Genomic DNA, 17,723 nt, shown 5'->3' on the forward strand with positions numbered 1-17,723 from the left:
CGAAAATTTGGACAATTTTTTGGATTGATACTTTTCTCAATAAAATCGACATTATTCCATTCTATGACATCACGGCTGTAATGGCAGCTAGCTAAGTCAGACCAGAACTTTACGCGACCTTCGTGTGATTGAATGAACGGCAAAATTATGTTCTGGAGACACTCCTCCTTGTAAAGTTGTCCATTCATACTCGCTCCAGTGATGAAAACCTTTGTTTTCTTTCCGCAACTGCAGATGCCTTGTCAAATCATCAGCTCGCGAGCAAATTTATCTGCAAAGACAAATTTGAATTTATCCGGAGCATCCTCCTTGCGTTTAGCATACTAAAATGTTTGGTCCGGGAAAGTCCATTTTTACGTAAGTTTCATCGTCCATCAAAATGTGAGTGTGCAGATTTTTTTCACGTCTGTCACGTTCCATCTTCGATAACGTTTGAACAAGTATATGCATCCGGATGAACACTACTAAATAACCAAAACATCCGGATCAAAACGCTGTCAATAGTTTCTTGATACGACAACTAGAGGCGCTACAGTAAGTAAAAAGAAGCGTCCAATTACGAACTGGAACAGATTTAATTTTTTGTGGATTTTAGGATAATCTTTTAGACCTTTATTTAAGAGATTTCTTTAACTCTCTTGATTTAAGGAGCCAACATTTCAGAAACTCTACAAATTGCCTCCGGGAAGCGTGAAAGATAGCTGTGCTATGCTCAAGGACGTCGAAGATCAACCTTTCCTCGCTCCAAGAAATATGCGGAAAATGGGTGGACGGTGGCCTGCAGGTTATTGTAGTGAACCCCTTGTACGCTGTACAGTCTGTCACAACAAGATGTTCTCCTTCGTGCAAGAATGACGTCTTCTGAAAGAGTATGGTGTTTTTTTTTTGGATTTTGGTGAACAAAGAATACCTTTCTCCTCAACGCATTTTTTCATGTTCCGCACTAATCGCTCAGAGCACTCAAACTCGGTTGTGGATTATCAATCACAAATGATTAGTATCAAAATCTGCTCTAGATCAATTTAATTTACACTGAATTTTGCGCAAACTTCACGGTTCACATTTGAATTTTGTCATTTCCTTTCTCACAAATCCGAAACTGTTCTTTCAGTTGCCTTATCATCTCATCTCCAGCTGCTTCATATTGTCCGCTTCCGGAATTTGTTTCTTGAGAAATGCATTCTTTGCTGAGAACCGCATCAAATTAAGTTTTTAAAGTTTTTGTAGCTTTGGAATACTTCTCTACGGGATACTTCTTCGAACGGTTAATCTTGGTTTTAGTAATTCGTGACTGATCAAGCGATTCCAGCGCAGTGTTAAGAGTTGAAAATGATGATCAGTGGTGCGGCGTGGCTTTGTTATGATATATCAAAAAGAGCATTGTACAACTTTTGTACCGATTTTTCGAATACATCTCTTGATGTTATCAGTTACAATAGCTCTCGAATGTTTTGGATCACAAATAATCTAAACATCCAAAATAAGAATCTATTGGACTTAAAGCTACAGAATTCGTCATTTTCAATTTTATATATCGAAGCATTTCGGAGTAGGCGGAAAAAAATAAAATATTCTGTTGACGCCGGTATAGACTGGCCGAAACTGCAGTAATCAGAGGTGGCAACAGTACATTTTTTGCAAAACCATTGTCCAGAGCAAAACAAAACAGCCAGCACACGGGCGGTCGTGTATTTCTACATTATAAGCAAACGGCGGAGATAGAGAATAGGAAAAATGTCGTAGCGTATTATTTTTCAAACAGTTTATTGAAATTACATTACGCTTAGGGGGAGAGTAACCCATGTTATGGCTTCCATTTGTTAAATAGTTCAGATATGCTGGAAATGATAGGTTCATGGTGAGAAAATATACCATATGGTGCCTGTTCACTGATCAAAATTAGATTCAAATCGACAGGCCCTGTCCTGGAATAAGGGGATTGACGATGATTTGTCAAGTTTCATTTTGCATTTGCATATAATTGTAAGTTTAGGTTTGCTTTTGTAATTGTAAGATAGATAGTTTGCCTCAATTGAAACATTGAGTTAAACTTGACGAATCATACCTCTAAAATAGTAGTAGTTACAGTGCCGCATTATCTAACTTTTGTTTTGTTTGTTTACATATAACTAATACTAATACCTCCTTGTTTTCTCTCTAATTTGTCTACTATGTCCCACCATCACGATGAGAGATGAGCTACCGTACATGGTACACGCTCATATACACTCCCAAAATAGTATGCCGCAAGTAAGTATATCACAGAGGCAACTAAAGATCCAGAAACAAAAACCGATAACGCTGAACGGCAGATTGGTTTACAGTGGTCGACCAGGGTGTGTGCTGATAAATTACAAAATTACAATTACATCATTATTTCATACATAAGCTTGAATTACGTTGATCGATATTACATTTTTTTTTTGCTGTGCACTACACCACCGGAGCCAGCAAAGTTCAACAATCCATCGTTGCTTATGCCTTTGTTGTCGTTTGGAACCAGTTTTGCGAGGTAGGCGACGATTGTGCGTATTTCTCGCGTAACTTTTGAAAAGGGCCTAGCCTGAACAATACGTAAAGAGCAAATTGAAACATTGTACGTCGCGTGAAAGTGGAACTTAATGAAGGCCTAAGTACTTTTTCGTAGTTTTTAGTTTTCGGATTTGAAAGATCGTCGGTTACAGTGGCCTGCTTACTGAGCAGAAAAACGCGGTCCCAGGTCCTTACATATCAAAGAGAGTTATAGTAAAATCGCTTGTGTATCGTTTTTTTTTTGCGAAACTCGTTGTTGTCGTTGGTTCCGGGTTTGAATGGATACAAAAATTTGAGCAACGGTATTATGTGATATGAGGGGCTCGGTGGCCTTAGAGCAACCGTTTTTGCTTACTGAGCAGAACATCATGAGTCTAATCTCAGGCCCATCCACATTCAAGATTCGTCAATCGTTTTCTTTGTTAATATGACTACATGGTAATAACAGCAACTCGGTGATTATAAAGGTGCTCGTCTGCCAGTGGCAAACGTTTTTGCTTACTGAGCAGAAGACCGTGGGTTTAGTCCCAAGCTCCTTCGCGTTATATGATCGTTAGGACATCAATTCAGCTTATCGTTTACCAAAACGAACCCTGCTGCAAACCCAACCCTCTTATCCAACATCCCAGTGATTCCTCGTGGAAGTGCAGAGGTGTTCTCGACTTCCATCAAAGCGAGTGTCATGTCAACGCAATCCTTCCCATTCCTTTCTTGACCTGTGTTCGGGCGCGGCCGGCGCTGGTATTGCCTAATTTAAGATCACCAGTTTTTACACATTGAGGATGATTGTTAGTCCCAAGCATCGTCTATTGGTTCTCTGTGTAATTACAGCTGATCTGGCAATAACAGAGTAGCAACCGTGGGCGGTCAATCATGCTCATGCTCATGCTCATGCATTACATTTTAGCTGCAAGCTTGCGTATGACAGTAAATTTTGAACTCCCTTATTTACGCATAATTTTTACATTTATGCTTATGAGTGGTTAGTATTCATTCTTATCTTATAATTCCATGCAATAAACCTCAAATAAATGCTATAATTAGTCAGAAATCAGCCAAATTCTACATGACATAAATTTTTGTTGCACGCGGCGCCGCTGGTCTTGTCTGCTTCATTGTGCGAAAATTTTCTGTCGCATGCAGAAAACAGTTTAGAAATGTTATGACATTTTTCCGCTTGCCAGTTTGTGTTTGTGTGTCTTCTCTGTGGTCATTACACAAAGAATCAAATGTTAAGGAAAAAACGTTAAACTCCAGTACTCGTACCACCACTGGCAGTAATCATTAATACGAAAATACACAACAAACTTCACAATACAAAAATAGTCCATATTTATTTGACAATATTTACAATTGCTATAATATTATACTACACTTATTCCCGATCTGTGGGCAAGGGGTACCAACGAGGCGAGCGAGCGCGCGCGGTCTGCACAGAGTCCATCTGTGTAGACGATGGACCGTTTGCTTGGGCCTTCAACTATCGAACTGTTCTATTGCTACTGCTGCTGCTGTTGCGGTGGAAGTGGGGTAGGCATGTGAGGGGTACATCTATTTTCAGGCTATAGAAAGCACAGTACGTTCTACCCTGTATGTGCCTATACGGCCGGTTTGATCTGCTTGTGAGAAGCGTGGAAATGTGCCAGACGATGAAACTATTGTTTCTCATCATATGGACGTCGATCAGCTGTGTGCTGCATATAGCCAGGAGACTGGCAACCTCATATCTCGCGGCACTTTTCAAATAGACCAATCTACATTGATCGATTCACTTCATCGACTCTCTCTTTCGTTAATAGCTTTGCTGCATTCATATTGCGTGCTAGTTTTTTTTCTTCTATATAGCCTGTTAAAAGAAAGTATTACTAAGCGTATTGGACAATAAGAACAGCTGACCATGTTATAGGAGCCGAGTTATTAACTAAGGAGAAAGTCGATGAAGAGAATCGATCAATGTAGATTGGTCTATTTGAAAGGTGACGCGAGAATATCATTCCTATACGTTTGACAGTAGGCAAGATCGCGGGCCTTATTTGAATACGGTCCACCTGACGTATACATGAACGAAAGGGACGCAAAATCGTGTTGTAAGCAGAAAGACAAGAGCAGATAAAAGCATAAAAAACATGGCCGCCAGCCAGGCCCCTGCATAGAGCCAAGTTGGAGAGTAAGAACGAGAATCTTTTCTGCACTATGGGCACGGGGGTGCCCATGGGGGGCAAAATATTATTAACAAAATGCGATTTAATTGGAGATGAACCAGCATGCGACTGAAAATCTCCTAAATAAAGAAAAAAATACCGCGGTTCACGTTCGGCGTGAGCAAATTCAATACCTCCTAAATGGAAAATGCTGTTTTGTTGATAGATTATTCTTATATAAACAAAAACTCTGTTAAACATTTTGGCATCATCAGATATTGAAAAAAAATTGCATTTTAAATTTTCAAATGCAAAAATCGTAAAGTTGGCAACACTCGAGAAAAAATCAAATACTTCCAAAATCCTCACTAAAACGGTACCCAATGCCGTCTGTATCTATACTGGTTGCAGAGATATATAACATTGAAAACTGGTGTTTATTATAAATCGGCAAACAAAATGGAGTGGTCTTCAGTGGCGAGGGGTAGACCGATTGGATTAAGACTTTGGATTTTTCAATGTTGGTCCACAAGAAGTTATTCCACCAAGTTTGGTTCAAATTAAAGAGGGTCGATGCAATTTTGAAAATCACACAATTACAACTTTCACTCTGCCGTACTCTATCAACTCGATGCTTTCATCTCATCATTATTCGTATAAAATGTCCACTTTTTTTTGTTGCATCTCCAACTATGAAAATAAAAATAAAATAAAATGTTTCAAAAGTTGTACTTCTTTAGTTTTTGTCAATTTTTATGTGTACAACTTGAAAGTTTCACAGAAGATAGCCTTTTTCAATAAAAAAAAGTAGAAGGGTCTGTGCCTAGGGCCATGAACGGAAGCTTGACGTAGGACCGCTAGTGGACGGAACAAATGTGAACATTTAGTTCTCTTAATTGATCAATCATCAATTATCTTAACTCTTTCCGTTTTTAATTTGTAAGCGTATCAAATTTGTAGTATTTATTTCAAAGAGAAAATTGATGAAGAGAATCCAAGGGACTGTCAACTTGAGTATTTTTGATTCATCTACCCGACTCTAAAAGGTGTATTTTGATTTTTTTGTTATTTATGAATTTTTAAATTTTGTGTATTTTGGTATTAAAGTGTATTCAATTCACCCCTCACAGGATTTCCTTCCGAATTATATGAATGGGGCGGGCGGAAAGTATCGTTTGTGCATAATATGTAAAAAAGGAGGGACTTCAAGCGATTGAACTCGTGAAAAGCATTTTTATCGATGCGTAGCCATATTTCTGATCGATTGGTGATAAAATTATTGAAATTGGACCAGGGGCAGCTGAGTTATTAACGTTCAAAATCTTTCTTAATTTGTTACATGTTCCATTTTCGGTTTTCACAAAGTGTACCCCCATATAGAAATCAAAGACGTAGTCCTACGTCAAAAAAATATTTGAAAACTATTGAAGAGGGTGATTTTCTGTTATTTAAGACTTAAGCAGTTTTGGATTTTTCATTCAAAATATCTCAAAAAAATTATCGTGTATATTTTTTTCTGAAAAGGAATTATTACTTCCTACAACTTTGTTTCAGACGTTATTTTGATTGGAAGTTATGATTTGTTGAAAAATATCAACTACGCTATTTTGAACTGTTTTTGAGAGATTTAAAATGGCCGAATTTCAGCTCAAATGTGAATTATTGGCCGAAAATCAACTAAACACAAATTCATACAAATCGGAGAAGGTCGAGCCAGAAATTTGTTTGTTGCTATTTGATGTGGAAATGCTCCATTATAAGGTTAGTTATAAGTCAGTTTTTAAACATTGAAGATGATATCTAGCATCATCTTTTGGTTCTCTGTGTAATTACAGCTAATCTGGTAATATCGGAGTAGCAGCAGCGAACAACCATTCTCATACCATGCTCAAAACTTGTTCATTATAATCTTATGAGAGAATACGAGCAGAATTTCATTGAGTTGTTTTAAATACAATGCATCGAACTATAAATTGCATTTAGCGTTAGCGTTAGCGTTAGCGTTAGCGTTGTTATGATATACTTCGTAGATTGGATACTAGCGACACTCACGTCTCTTCTGAAATTCTCAGTTAGATTACTTTCAGGAATAATGCTGGGGAGTAAACATTGGTTCCAATCTAAACAAGATTAACAGAAGCATGACTGCCGCTATTCCCGGCCACGCCCATCTTTACCATAACTAGGGATAGGGACGGAAATGTTGATGTAGTACTTACTTAACGAGAGGCCACCGACTTAGCGACACCCTCATAAGTGCTACGGAGTTGGAGGGTTGGATAGGGTATTCGGTTAGGATTCACCTCAAGTTGGCGATGCAATGTTTTGTTTATTTGTTGTTTATTTAATCTCTCGATAGCCGGCTATCGAAAGAACATATTCATTTTGTTTAGTGATCATGAATTTTAAGAGAGCTTGGGATTAAACCCATGATTTTCTGCTCAGTAAGCAAAAACGATCCCTCCAGGGTCATCGAGTATCTCAGAACCATAACGCTTCGCGACAATACAGGACTACGTTTTCGCTTGATATGCAAATAGTTTCCGAGGTTAATGTTCAATATCAAATATACAAATGATGGTGGCGATTTATTGTGCTGTGGAAGAGCTTGGAGTTAAGTCCATGATTTTCTGCTCAGTAAGCAAAATCGATCCCTCCAGGGTCATCGAGCATCTCATAATCCACAGCGCTTCGCGTCAAGGTACGAATATATGGATGAACTATCTATTATTGAATAACTATTATTTACGATAATTACATGAAAGAAATAAAACATAAACTACAAACAAAACGTGACAACTAAAATCTCAAAAAAGATATTTTCACAAATATATTTCACGCAACTAGGAATCTCAAAACAATTAGATGCTATAATGATACTCTGCACTTGTTAGACACAAGAAGAGGCCAAAAAGCAAGCGTCCGAAACACAAAACCCGTCAAATCCACTTGCAGTCACAATCAACGATTCTACGAATCGCGAGCGCTCACGAATCATAAAACCGCCGACTGTGACACTCTGAAAGCGAAATTGACAGGCTCTATGCGTCAAACACCCGCCCTCCAATCTCCTCCCGCATCCAAGAGCACAAATCTCCATTACAACATCTAACGAATTCAAAACTCCGAAAATCATTAATCTATAGCAAGTGAGTGGAAGCAACCCTGCATGCAACCATTCTTCATGATACACTTTTTCTGCCTATCTTTCTATTAGGCCTGTGGACATGCGTTAGCTTCGAAACTTCTAACCAAACTGGGTAAATTTTCAGATCACAAAAAAAAACTTGAAAAAACTTTCAAAGGTTATTGATTATTTTACGCAAAAACGAGCAAGTAATATTAAATCTCTTGTATCATATGCTAATGCAAATTGACTGTATCAAAAATAATATGCTTAAATAAAATAAAATATTAATAAAATTATATGCTAAATTAACTAGAAGATCATTATTTTATTGGTGAGAAGTTTCTAATAAGCCCTCCCAGTTCCTCTGTATACAGAACAAATATGATACTATAATCAGAATTGCTCAGTCTGCATGAAGCAGCCGATTTCATCAAGGAAGTTCTATTAACAACCAAGAATTAATCGTTTGAGGCATGCTGAAGCATTAAGAAGGTGATATGTGTCACTATAGGGAATCATCATCGTTGCAAATATAAAGAAATTAAACATAACCCTTTGCTTCAGTACCGTCAACCTCCATGTCCATGGGGAGGGCCATCGAACTATAAATTGCATTTGTAGATTTACTAGCATTATTCAGGCGTCAGACATGATAAGATGAGTATGAAAATCTATTCAGAAAGCACTGATCAAATCAGAGGAAAGAAATAGCCGATAGATTCGTGTTGCCAAAAACGGGAAAAACTGTACTACTTTTACCAGTGCAATTTTGTGAAAATGATTAAACATGCACAAACTTTGAACTGTCCCTCAAGATCCGTTCACCATCAACATTTCTTCTAGTGCTGTGTTCAGCGGAATTATATTTTACTAAATGTAAGGTAGCTGAATCCTTATCTGAACACAGATTTCGATTATGAAAGGAGATTAAAATTATTTTATTATAACTTTTGTTGAAATTTTAACAACAGATTTTTTTTTCAGTGAGCTCAATTGAGTGCTTTTTGACTCATAATTAAATCTCACTGTCAAACTATACATTATAGCTGTTGCGTTGCGTTTTTGTAAGATTCTGTACAGAGAAATACAAAAGTATGTTCCCGTACTTGCTGCCCCATATTGCCAAAAGTTGCTCCAATCGAACCATCAAAATGCACTGCTTTGCTCGATTGGATCAACTTTTTCAGTTTTGTGGTGACAGTTTTAACCGCATAATTATTTGATAAAAAAAACTAAGAGCTTTCAAAGAAATTCAGACCTAAAGAAGTAGTTGTCGAAACCAAGTTTGAAAGTTTCAAATTTCATAACATTTACAAATCACAGCTCTATGGATTTGGTTAATGGCTTAAGGTGATACTCTAAGGAAGCGTGAAACTTCAAAGGCACAAATGTCAGCCTCCACAAAACACACAAATTTGAAATTGCTAGGGTCAACTACCTAATTTCCGGCCTATTAAGCACAACCCGCATTTAGTCTTTCCTAATCTAGTGCAGTTTAGCACAAAATGGAATGTTATTATTACTGATGGCTTCCAAATTTATTTACCTTTCCGCATGTACCGTCAGATTTGATAAAGAGAAACCAATCGTTGAGATATTGTCAAAAGTCTAGCACTGCTTCTTGACGCCAAACTCGGCCTACGGATTCTAAACTCGGCCTAACGCATTGAAACGCCATTGAAACGCCAATGAATTCGCTTCGGCCTATCGGATGAAGATAAAAATCGATTCGGTCGGAGCGCTTCTTTTGTTTTTGGGAATAATGGGTGCAAACTTTCATATCACGCGTTCTCATTGACTTCGTTCCGTAGCTTATTAATTAAAGAATCGTACCAAACGCATAATTGATTTGTTAACTCTGAAATCATGGATTTATTTGAAGTTTTCTGCTCGATAGGCCCAAAATGGGCGATTAGGCCGAAGTAGTTCTCTACCCTACTCCTTGTTTGCTGTGCTACTACAAACAGAGAGTAGCAATTTCAAATTTGCATGTCTTTTGGAGGCTGACATTTGTGCCTTTGAAGTTTCACGCTAAAGCTTCCTTAGAGTATCACCTTAAAACTGATGCACGGAAAATATTCGTTGCAACTCTACAGGGGATGAAGTGACGGTATTAACGATCTCAACAGCTCCAAACCCAAAATATGTCAGGCGATTTATTTTGGTGTCTGAACCAAAATGTCCATGATCAACAATTTACGCCGGACATTGTGTCTAATCAATATGCCAAAGTCATCATATCTTTTACAACTTGTAACAATCACAGGAAGCGACGAACAACCGATGGTGTCAAGGCCTGCTCTAGACTGTCACGAGCACATGATAACGTACGCATACCAGACACTCTACCAGCTTAATGCTCGGATATAGCAACGCTTACATGGAAATACGAATTCTATCACGCATGCGTGTCGTCATCAACACGAGATCAGAAACAAAAGGACGACTGTTCATCCCATTCCGGGAGAGTACTTCAGTCGGTTGTGAAATCCATAAATTCTTCAACACGAAGCTCCAAAGGTAACGTATCTCTGGCAGATCTGTAATTCCCAATAAATCAATCATTCCCAGCTCGAGATAAACCTCACCAACCAGCCAAATTTATTTCTAACCGTCCGTATCTGCCTATCTCCTACAATTTGATTCTTTGCTCGCGTAAACAGCGCTAGCGCCTGTATTGCAGACATGTGACAATTATTGATTTATGATCGTGATGGTTCTCGCGTGCTCTTGGCAGGCGACTTTATCAAAGAAGGCTTAAAATGATTGCACTTTATATGGATACACCTCCCCCATCAATATAGTAGTGTCCGCAAGTTAATATTTAACTTGGCCATAAAACCTGCCTCAGAATCATCGTAATGCAATTCCGGTGAGTTTTTGATCCTCCGGTATCATAAATAGCTCTCGTGTCGATATACAGACTGAGACTGCAGCAGTGGTAGTATTGATAAGCAGCCAAGTCCCCGTCATTATTTGCATCCCACATCTTCATTGACGCGAGCAACTTTGTAGATGACGACGATGACAGATAATTTTCACGTGACAACCATTCGTGTGGGCACGACCTGAGAATGTGGGTATGGCATGCATTGTTTGATGGGTTGTATCGGGAGATAACAAAGCCCAATCTACAGACGAAACCCAACGAGTGAGCACTTGTGAAGATAGGTACATTTGGGTCTGTACGAAGTATTATCATCGGCATTGTCAATTGGGCTCATGTGTCATATAGTTTAAAACGTGATGAATAGAAGGGGGATTTGTAGTGTGTCGCTTTTTCGTGTTTACTACATAAAAGTCGTAGAATTTATTATCTCGACGAGTCGCGACGTTCAGATAGCGAACATTCAAGCCTCAATCTTCCGACCGTCTTTCTAATTAAGTGTTTTGTATCCAGGTTTCACAAGCTTTTTTGAAGAACGACTGTCACCAATTTATGACATTCTTGATGTTCGATTTACCACCCACGATGCACCCCATGATGCTATCAGAGATTCGTTGATTTTGTCAATTCGTTTATGATTTGCTGCTCACCTATCACGTCTAGACAGTGCGGTGCTGCGATGAGCAATGCATGGATACAACAATGTTTTAGGCTGATACAGTTCGTGTCAGTACAATAGAGCCAGCTGAAATTTGATTGACATTAGAACAATTGTATCTTGTACAATGTATACGTTTGCGTTCCGTTGCATTTAAATGATTTTAACTCTTCGACTACCACACCTAAATAACACTTTTCACTATTTTTGTAATATCTTCGGTAAATTTTCATGTATTTTTGATGTTGTTATCTTGTTGGAAAGGGTATTAATTTTCCTTTTTGATGGTTTGATTGAGCATAGCATACAATGACGAGTTTGATAGTTAATCAATCTTTTGGTTTTTCCGTTTTTGTCGAGTCGATAGACATGTCGTTTCAGCAAGTTGAAGTTGATCGGTTTGTCCTTTTATATTTTTTCCTGAAAGCCTATAAAAGTATCTAATAGAATGCACCATGCACACATTTTTAATTGCCCTACAGAATGAATAATGACCTTCCGAAAATTTTGTTATAATTTGGCAATCCTGATTTTATGAAGCTATGACACAATCAGGGAGTGTGAATAACTAGTTAATGAAAATATTAGGATGTGATCTGTCCAACGGTATTAAAACATTTGAAAACGGATGAATAGCGACTGAGACACATCATTTTGAAAAAAATGTCGACTCCATTTTCAGTGTGGTGCCCGAAGAGTTAATACGAAATGATTTTGAGATATTAGCCCTCCCCTTGGCTAGTTTTTGCACCTTGTTGCTCGTGTTTGCACTTGAAGGTATCACCTGGTCGAACTAAGTTATAATAAATATTGGTCAAAGTCTAGAGTACTTGAAACACGTTTAATTTTAGATTACAAGCACAAGTGCAGGTACTTAATAAAGCATGAGTTATGATTGATTAGGTGAATTATAGATTTCAATTATTTATTAAATTAGACTAATGAGATATCATAATTATCAAATGAACATAAATACGAAAATTCAGAAAGTCTAATAACCAGTGGCGTTCCGTTATCTCACTCTTTACCTGTGCACCAACTTTCTAACCCAGATTAAATGCCTTATTCATGCTCGAATCGGTTGAAAAATACAATCTTTAAAATTTGTCGAACCTCTTAACGGAATCCCTTTTTGAAGAGCTTTGAGTGTGTTGGTTTATTTCCTTTAAAAGGCGAACCAGCCCCAGGCTGAAAGCCTCCCTAATAAAGATAAATCAATCAATCATATTTCCTTTAAATTCCGTTATAATTGCTTATCTTTTGACAGATACGCGTATTTCAACTTTCAACGTTTTATCCACATGTTTTACCATAGATGGGAGGGGGTCAATCATCAACTGTCTGTATGGGTCATTAGTATTTTTTTTCCGTCATCCGATTGTCATAGTCCTCTTTGTCCAAAATCACTACTGCATTACCTTTTTCGGTTTTACTAAGTGAATGTCCCTTTCCGTTTTGTATTGTCTCTGAAATAATATTCCTGGCAGTCTCGTGTAATTGAATAGGAAGTGTGTGAGTGATTGCAGTCTCCATGTGAACGATGGCCTCTTCCACGTCAGGTTTTGAGGGGTTGGATATGCGCTAATCCCTTGTTGAGAAGTGTCAATTGTTCTTCTGAAAACTGCTGCGTCGAGCGATTTACCACAAAACCTTCGACGGAATGAACCACAGCTGTGTTAACTGAACTGTGTGATTTCTGGTCTCTCTGTTCTGGTGTTGTGTAATTCAAATAGTATTGTAGTGACCTCAGTTTGTTGTTATGTAACTTTCTTTTCCTTTTTTCTTCGCAGTCCTCCAATACTTTTACTTTAGTCAAAAACAGTGGAAATTCAATAGTGAATTTTTTGGCCAATTTCAAATTCAGAGAATAACATTCCAACGACTTTGTTTCCAAGTTTGAGTGGAGACTCTGAATGCTCGCTTTTATAAATTCTGACTCTAGCTTGAGCTTGAGCTTGAGCTTGATTGACCGCCCACGGTTGCTACTCTGTTATTGCCAGATCAGCTGTAATTACACAGAGAACCAATAGGCGATGCTTGGGACTAGCAATCATCCTCAATGTGTAAAAACTGGTGATCTTAAATTAGGCAATACCAGCGCCGGCCGCGCCCGAACACAGGTCAAGAAAGGAATGGGAAGGATTGCGTTGACATGACACTCGCTTTGATGGAAGTCGAGAACACCTCTGCACTTCCACGAGGAATCACTGGGATGTTGGATAAGAGGGTTGGGTTTGCAGCAGGGTTCGTTTTGGTAAACGATAAGCTGAATTGATGTCCTAACGATCATATAACGCGAAGGAGCTTGGGACTAAACCCACGGTCTTCTGCTCAGTAAGCAAAAACGTTTGCCACTAGGCAGACGAGCACCTTTTTAATCACCGAGATGCTGTTATTACCATGTAGTCATATTAACAAATAAAACGATTGACGAATCTTGAATGTGGATGGGCCTGAGATTAGACTCATGATGTTCTGCTCAGTAAGCAAAAACGGTTGCTCTAAGGCCACCGAGCCCCTCATATCACATAATACCGTTGCTCAAATTTTTGTATCCCTGGGACCGCGTTTTTCTGCTCAGTAAGCAGGCCACTGTAACCGACGATCTTTCAAATCCGAAAACTAAAAACTACGAAAAAGTACTTAGGCCTTCATTAAGTTCCACTTTCACGCGACGTACAATGTTTCAATTTGCTCTTTACGTATTGTTCAGGCTAGGCCCTTTTCAAAAGTTACGCGAGAAATACGCACAATCGTCGCCTACCTCGCAAAACTGGTTCCAAACGACAACAAAGGCATAAGCAACGATGGATTGTTGAACTTTGCTGGCTCCGGTGGTGTAGTGCACAGCAAAAAAAAAATGTAATATCGATCAACGTATTCAAGCTTATGTATGAAATAATGATGTAATTGTAATTTTGTAATTTATCAGCACACACCCTGGTCGACCACTGTAAACCAATCTGCCGTTCAGCGTTATCGGTTTTTGTTTCTGGATCTTTAGTTGCCTCTGTGATATACTTACTTGCGGCATACTATTTTGGGAGTGTATATGAGCGTGTACCATGTACGGTAGCTCATCTCTCATCGTGATGGTGGGACATAGTAGACAAATTAGAGAGAAAACAAAGAGGTATTAGTATTAGTTATATGTAAACAAACAAAACAAAAAGAGAGAAGAGGAAAGAAGAGCAGACAAATAAAAAAGGGATGAAGTAGATAACAAATAAAAGAAACGTAGGCAGATTATTAGAAAAGGCATTATCCGAGACTCGGCAATCAAATGTCACTCCCGCCGAGATCTCAGCGAAACCCCCTTCCCGCCGAAACCCACAAAGCCGAGCTCGATAGAAAAAAACTAAGTGTGTAGATAGATTAGTAGGAAAATAAATAAAACTACTTTATGACTCAAAGTGCAATGAATGAGCGTTAGTTTCGGGATCATTTCAGTGTTAGAGTTATGTTAGTTTTGATCCGTAATCAGCCCTGCTGACCCCTCCAACATTAGTTGCAGGCAGTGGTTGTTAGATAATGCGGCACTGTAACTACTACTATTTTAGAGGTATGATTCGTCAAGTTTATACAACTCAATGTTTCAATTGAGCCAAACTATCTATCTTACAATTACAAAAGCAAACCGAAACTTACAGTTATATGCAAATGCAAAATGAAACTTGACAAATCATCGTCAAAATTATTACAGGGCAGGGCCTGACGATTTGGATCTAATTTAATTTTGATCAGTGAACGGGCAGCATATGGTACATTTTCTCAACATGAACCTATCATTTCCAGCCTATCTGAACTATTTAATAAATGGAAGCCATAACATGGGTTACGCTCCCTCTAAGCGGGCCCTCCGCATCCTGTCTCTGTCTTATCTCAAATACAAAATGCCAATGGTATGAATGTATCTATATATATTGGTCAGGCTTCAGCATCGTCCAGTGGGCAGTGCGCTCTACACTCCAAGTTACCTTTTTTTTTTCAAATTTACCGCAAATTTGATATTTTACCCATTGAGTGTTGATTAGTCACAATGAAATATTGTGACAGAAGTTGAGGTTACTAGTGTATTAAATAATCTAGGTCCTATTTAGGATTATATCTGAAAAATCCAAATCTGACCAACGCCCACCCTAAACCTAAACCTGTTCTAATCCACCTAAAATGACTAACGAATGGACGACTTTGACTACCCAGCCATGCAATAGTCTCATTCCGTGCCTTATGGCAACTTGATGATTCTATTGTGCTCATCTTTTGGCACCACCCAGGGGAGACTTGGTCCTGTACCCAATGCTTAACTTATCTCCATTCCACTCAGCTACTCGCAATTTCTTGTGATATAGTGGGCGGAATATTATTATATGAGACAATTCAATGCAGACGTCTTTCCAAATTTGGCAGATCGACAGGTAATCGGTGAGTTACCACGATAGTTGCTATTCAACAACTCGACAACGTCCCATCGTCAACGCCTGCTATGAGAATTTCCCATTGCAGACGCCAACGAAATGACGTCATCGAGCTATCGATCAACTACCCTGGTTATCGCCTGGTACCTTATAGCACGATGCTAGGAGGCGAACCGGAAGAATCGATGAGCTACCTCCCCCGCTCGCTTTTATAAATTCTGACTCTATCTTACGAACTACTTTTAAGGGAGTTGATGTCTTAACCCTAATCTTATGACTGTCAGTTGACAGCTAAGCCCCGAGCGTGAAAGAAGTGTTTCTTTTATCCGTCTCGTTATCAGGTTACAAGCTAATGAGTTTTCTATCAGATGGGTGCTAAACGTGAGAACACCTTGGTAGTAGACTTTAGTGTGCTGCCGAAGCGACCAGATGCATCTGCCGTACAGAAATTCATGTACGGTGAGTTGAAACTGGACATAGCGGACACCTTAAACATCCAGTTTCACAATGTTAGAAACTGTGTCTACGTCGAGCAGCAACAGCCAAGCGCTACTTTGCATCACACCATCTACCACACACTATGCAGTGCGAGAAAAAAGCTTACAAAATTCCCGTGTTCGTGGAAGACGAAGCCGTTAACGTGAGAATCCATGATCTCCCTCCGAAAACACCTAACACGGTGATTTTAGAAAGTATGCGACCGTACGGTACTATTCTTTCCATCAGCAGAGAAATGTGGAAGAATTATTTTCCCGGCATCTACAATGGAGTACGTGTAGTACAGATGAAGCTCAAACAACTCATCCCTTCCTATCTAACGATCGACGGTGAGACAACATTGATTACATATCGCAATCAAGCAAAAACCTGTAAGTTCTGTGGCCAAAAGGCTCATCCCCGACAAAAGTGTAATAGCTCTATACATCACGCATTACTGTAAAAGACCCTACAGACGCAGAAAAGGTCACAAACGATGAAAATAGCGAACAAACATTACTCGATACCAATCAAACCCAATCTACAATAGGCGAAACCAGCAAAAACACCCAGCACCAACACTCTGATGGAAACAATAGCGCACAAGAATCGACGGATAGTGAATCGGATGAATTTCTAACCGTGACCAACAAACGAAGGCTGTCAACGAAACAAAAACACAACAATGCGAAACAATATATTACGAACCAGGGTTGCCAGAATGATGAATCAGCAGGAAATGAAAATTCGATGGAAGAAAAAGAAGACAAATTGTCAGTTCCAGACGAGGAGCAAAAATAAGCAGCTAGGAAGAAAGTGAAAAAAAAAATGATTTTGAATCAACTGTATTTTCATATATTATTTTTCAGAGACGAACCAGCCTACGGCTGAAAGTCTCTTTAATAAAGAAATCAATCAATCAATCTTATGACTGATAGGTGTTAGATTTAATTTTCGGCATTTCTTAAGAAACACTATGTCTTTGCTTAAACCTACGATGGATTTCTTTAGTGATATGTACCTATTAGGTTCTGAAAGCTTGGAAGCCACGATCGATCTTTAAAATTTGTCGAACTTCTTAACGGAATCCCTTTATGAAGAGCTTTGAGTGTGTTGGTTTATTTCTTTTAAATTCCGTAATAATTGCTTATATTTTGACAGATACGCGTATTTCGATATAATATCCTGCCGAGTGTTTCTTCGTCTTGGAAACTAGACATAGCAGAAAGTTTAGAAATATTTAAACATAATCCATCAACATTGCTTAATAGAGATTAAGGAAACGGATACTCGAGATTTTTTAGCAAGCTACCTAAAACCACACATCGTACCTGATGGATACTAAATTTCGGTACCTGATTAGGTAAATTGTGACATGGCAGTGGATACCTGCTGATGTTTAGTACCTATTGATTAGTATTTACCCCAAGGCGAACCAGCCAATGGCTGAAAGCCTTGTAAATAAAGGAAAAAAAAATTA

The 17,723-nt window shown here is 38.6% G+C and overlaps 1 protein-coding gene and 1 pseudogene across 1 annotated transcript in view; one reads left to right on the forward strand and one right to left on the reverse strand.

The window, feature by feature from the left end:
- aay (phosphoserine phosphatase) overlaps positions 1 to 17,723 on the reverse strand; it is a 169,273-nt gene that overhangs the window by 108,228 nt on the left and 43,322 nt on the right. The window lies entirely within an intron of this gene.
- On the forward strand, positions 16,099 to 16,706 carry LOC135705259 (uncharacterized; annotated as a pseudogene).

The sequence above is a fragment of the Ochlerotatus camptorhynchus genome, unplaced genomic scaffold (assembly GCF_037179485.1).
Source record: "Ochlerotatus camptorhynchus isolate MF236.1 unplaced genomic scaffold, CSIRO-AGI_Acam_v1.1 ptg000265l, whole genome shotgun sequence".
Classification (NCBI taxonomy): Eukaryota; Metazoa; Arthropoda; class Insecta; order Diptera; family Culicidae; genus Ochlerotatus; species Ochlerotatus camptorhynchus.